A 4999-nucleotide genomic window follows, 5' to 3' on the forward strand; every position below is an offset into this window, starting at 1 on the left:
GATGGTTATGAGCCACCATGTGGTTGCTGGGATTTGAACTCCGGACCTTCAGAAGAGCAGTCGGGTGCTCTTACCCACTGAGCCATCTCACCAGCCCAGACTGGGTAAACTTAATGAGACTCCTGTCACAAAATATCAAAACACAAAAAGGTAAGATCTGACAGAAAAAGAGAGTCAACAGATTACCAGTTTTGAAGAAAAGACTGTTAAAAACTCAGAGGAAGGATTCTAGGAATGCATTGCCTTCCTCTCCCCACCCCCCCAAAAACCCCTCCTGAACATCCTGGGATACAGGACTAGAGTGTAGGGAAGGAGCTGGAGTTGGTGCTGGATCCAGCTGCCCTACAGTCCTCGTCCCTTGAGGGAAGGGTCAGGGTCACAGTCACTGAGATTCTTGGGTGCGGAACTGGCTGAAATAACCCTTGAATTGACATTCCTTACAACTGTGGTCACAGCTTCGGGGACAGAAGGGACAAGGTATCTAACATTTCTCCCGACCCTTGTCATTGCCCCTGAGACAGGGAGGGACAGGAAAGACAGTTGTGAGTCAGGAGCATACCTGGGGGAAAGAAAAAACACAGGAAGTGACTCAAAGCCTGCAGAGGAGCCGGGTGGCCAGCAGTCTGCAGGACGGACCCTGGGCAAGCCGGATGAGGGCAAGAAGCCCCTCTCTGAGGCTGCGTGCGGGTGCGCACACCCGCAGCTATTTCTGCCAGCCATGTTTCCCACAAATTCTTCCCTCCTCACCACAGCAGCCACTGCTCACTCACCCACAAGCCCAGCTGCCAGCCGTCATAGTTCCTGGCTCCCACCCACCCTCGGTATCCGGGAGGCCCTCTCACCTATGACCCCAGAGGTGGCCACAGACCTTTCCAGAAGGACGTCTTTGCTCACATCTTGAGGGGCAAGTGTGGGGTGGAGGAGGTGGCTAGAGAGAAAGTCAGGGGACACGAAGGTGACAAGCATATATCCTGTGGTGCCACCAGCAGTAGGAAGAGGGGCCCTCTGTCTCCAAGGCTTTCAGGAGATTAGCCTTAATGGCAAGCATTTTTTAACCCCTTAGGCATCTTGCTGATCTTTTTATTTTTCTTTCTTTCTTTCTTTCTTTCTTTCTTTCTTTCTTTCTTTCTTTCTTTCTTTCTTTCTTTTTTTAAATTCTTTCCTCTTTTTTTTGTTTTTTGCTTGTTTGTTCATTTGATTGTTTTCTTGGAAACAGGGTATCACTTTGTAGCCTCAGCTGGCATAGAGCCAACAGGTCTCCACTGGGATTAAAGGGAATGGGCACACACTGCAGAATCTTTGCATGTGCACCAGGCTGGTTTTAAATTTTCTATGTAGCTCAGGCTGATTTTGAACTCCTGATCAATCTTCGTGTCTTAACTCCCCAACTTCAGAATTACCATATCCAACTCTGGAAGCCCTGCATCCAGCTCTCTCTCTCTCTCTCTCTCTCTCTCTCTCTCTCTCTCTCTCTTTTAAAAGGCAGTTTGTTTGTTTGTTTGTTTTGCTATGTAGCCCAGGGACGACCTTGAGTTTGAGATCCTCCTGCCTCAGCCTCTGGGGTACTAGGATTACAGATGTGTTTCCTTCCTTTCTCTCTCTCTCTCTCTTTCTCTCTCTCTCTCTCTCTCTCTCTCTCTCTCTCTCTCTCTCTCTCTCTGTGATACACATTTTTGTATATGTGTCTGTTGGGCATTTCTCTAGTTGCCTTCACAAGAAAAGGAAAACATATACAAAACCCTAAAAGTTTTTACTCTAGGTGGAAGGCTGCCAAGTTTACTAACAGTGCTGGGATGCCCTTCAGGATGTGTTACTGTTCTTTGTGATGGCGCTATGGGAGACGGCCTTCGGAGCCAGATCCTCCACAGCCCTGGGTGCTACTGCATTCATGTGTACCACAAGTGTGCCTGGTAGCCCAAGAGGTCAGAAGAGGACGGAGCTCCTGGGACTGGAATTAAGGACAGTTTGAAACCACGATGTGGTGCTGTGAATGGAACCCAAGTCCTCTGTGATCGTAACAAGTTCTCTTCACCACAGAGCCATCTCTCCAGCCCCTAGATATTATATTTTTATTTGCTAGGTGTGTGTGTGCGCGTGTGTGTGTGTGTGAGTGTGTGTGTGAGAGAGAGAGAGAGAGAGAGAGAGAGAGAGAGAGAGGGAGGGAGCCTTGCTATATTCTTTGTTGTGCTTTCTATTGGATCTCTGGCTTTTTGCTTTTTTTCTTTGAAAGGTAATAATCATTCATTTATTTTTTGCTAGGCATCATGGTGCACATCTGGAATACCAGAATTCAGGAGGCTGAGGCCAGAGGATGCTAGCTCAAGACCAGCCTGGGCGACAACGAGACGTCTCCTAAAACAAAAACAAGCCAGGTGTTGGAGAGATAGCTTGGTGGGTAAACTGCTGACCATGCAAGTGTGAAGACTTGTGCATGATCCCCAGATACCACACAAAAAGCCATTATCGTCCTGGCACTGGAGATGGGGACAAGTAAGCCCTCTGGCTTTCTCGCTAGCCAGTCTACCTAAATCAGCGGCAAGCCCCACATCCCAATGATGTCCCCAAATGCAAGGAAGGCAGTGTCTGAGGGACAACACCCAAGGCTGACTTGTATCCTCTACATGCATGCATGCATGCTCACACATATGCATGCATTCATAGGACATGCATGCATGCACACATGCTCGCACATATACATGCATTCACAGAACATACACTCACACATGTGCATGCATGTACGCACACACACTCAAACTAACCAAAACCGATGCTTTTAACTTATGAAAACCAGTACACTGTCATGCATCTTACAGGTGTCTTCCTCTGATCTCTGACTTAATCTCTTGATTTTTATTTATAATGTCTTCCCTTGTAATTTCTTTGTGGGTGCTTGTATTAATCACTTCTGTTATGACTTCTGTTTGTCCTGTGACTAGGAAACTTGATACCCAGGAATCATACAATCATTTTCACATTTTTTTAAACGTGTGTGTGTGTGTGTGTGTGTGTGCGCGCGCGCGCACACACACACACACACACACACACACACACACACACACACACGAGTGCGTGCACTTGCCTGTCTGTATGTACACCATGTGCATGCTATGCCTTTGCAGGCCCAAAGAGGGTGCTGGATTATCTGGAGCTGGGGTTATGAGAACTTAGGAGCTTCCATGTGGGTGCTGGGAACTGAACCTCAGCATAGAGCAGCTGGTGCTCTTAACCGCTGAGCCAGATCCCTTGACTCGTGTATATGGTGATTTTTTGTTTTTTGGTTCTTTTATGGTTTTATTTTTCCAGTGTTTTCTTCAGTTCTTTGATCCTGCTGGAATTTATTTCCATGCTAAGAGTGAGGTAAGGAGTTCAGATTTATTTATTTACCATCTAAATATCTGGTGGAGTGACTCAATTTATTGAATTCTCCTGTTTATTTGGGTCCTTTTATTCTTCACAGCTGACCCTGTGCGGACTCTGGGCTCCAGCCATTTTAATTACTCTTGCTGTGCAGTGTTCTGCAGAACGTCTCACAGACCCACCCTTCCTTGCTCGCTTAGTGCACTTTTGTTTTTCTCTGGAATTTTTCTGTCTATTCTTTTATATATGTTTTTTGTCCCCCAGTTAAAATTGTCATCATCCCACGGCTCCCACGGCAACAGATCCTTCGTGCCCATACGTAGTCCACTGACCCGATAGCTTGTTTTCCGAGATAGTGGTGTATTCAGAAGCCGGCTCTTTCTCCATGAGCAAGACCCCCCTTTATTTATTCAGGTCTATGAAGTGTTCCCTGTTTGGGTTTAATAGCTCTTTCCACTTAAGCCTGCACATTTTAAAATGTGTTTTATGTGATGTTGTTTTCATAAGTGGTACCCCCCCCCATCATTTTGTTAGTGACCTGTGCTTAGGACATTTTGTTTTTAGACACTTTGCTAAGTTCTGTGGTAAAGATGAGCCATTTTGTAGTACAAATTGTAATTGCTGCTACTGGGCAGGGCGAGGCAGGAGGATCGTAAGTTCGAGGCTGGCTGGGGTGGTTAGTGATACCTTGTCTCAAAGGAAAAGCAAGGAGGATGGGCCCCCAAGGTGCACCCAACTTTTGGCTGTTGATCAATGTTGAGAAAAGAAACATCGATTTCCCTTGGGGACATGGCTGCTGGCAGTTTGCTCCTAGCCGGCCAGTGGATGGCCACACCCACTGTGCACAGGGGCAGCTTAGACAGGACTCAAAGTGCTATTAATAACAACAGGAAAGAAAAGATGAAGTTAGGGGGAAATGGAGTGAGGGTACAGGGGTGAGTCAGAGGGAGGTAGTGGGTGGAGATGATCAATATATATTATACAAATGTATGAAACTTTCAAAGAATAGAATATATTATGTAAAAAAGAAAAAAGCTGGGCGGTGGTGGTTCATGCCTTTAATCCCAGCACTCAGAAGGCAGAGTCAGGCAGGACTCTGAGTTCGAGGCCAGCCTTGTCTAAAGAGCAAGTTCCAGAACAGCCTGGGCTACACAGAGAAACCCTGTCTTGAAAAACAAACAAACAAAAAACCCTGAAAGTAATGAATGTTACAAGAAAAAATATATATAAAAGGGAGGAAGAAGAGCCCGCAGATGCCTTTTAAGAAAATTTGATTTTTATCTTATACACGGGGCTGTTTAGTCTGTATGTATGTCTGTGTACCATGTGCATGCCTGGTGCTGGCAGAGGCCAGAAGGCATTGGATCCCCCTGGACCTGGAGTTATAGATTTACTGAGAGCCACCATGCAGGTTCTGGGAACCCAACCCCTGTCTTCTGGAAGATCAGCCAGTGTTCTACCTACGGGTGATTCTTGTGTGTCCCGCGCTACCTTCTCGCCAGCAAGAAATGACGCGGCACACAAACAGGATCCTTCTGCAGCAACGCTTTAATGCTCTTGAGAGGGAGAGCATAAGCTTCCAACAGGCAAAGGGCGAAGAGAAGAGAGGGGAGAAGAGAAGAGAGAGAAGAGAAAGGGGAAA

At 46.6% G+C, this 4999-nt stretch overlaps 1 long non-coding RNA gene across 1 annotated transcript in view; it reads left to right on the plus strand.

The window, feature by feature from the left end:
- The window catches only part of LOC110335412, a 13592-nt gene extending 9956 nt beyond the window's left edge, over positions 1 to 3636 (plus strand). Inside the window, exons 3-5 of the long non-coding RNA XR_002381170.1 lie at positions 2260 to 2391; positions 3304 to 3357; positions 3458 to 3636. This is a non-coding gene — a long non-coding RNA (uncharacterized LOC110335412). The remainder of the gene's footprint in view (positions 1 to 2259; positions 2392 to 3303; positions 3358 to 3457) is intronic.
- Positions 3637 to 4999: the final 1363 nt, after the last annotated feature.

This window comes from Mus pahari, chromosome 18 (genome assembly GCF_900095145.1).
Source record: "Mus pahari chromosome 18, PAHARI_EIJ_v1.1, whole genome shotgun sequence".
In the NCBI taxonomy this organism is placed as follows: domain Eukaryota; kingdom Metazoa; phylum Chordata; class Mammalia; order Rodentia; family Muridae; genus Mus; species Mus pahari.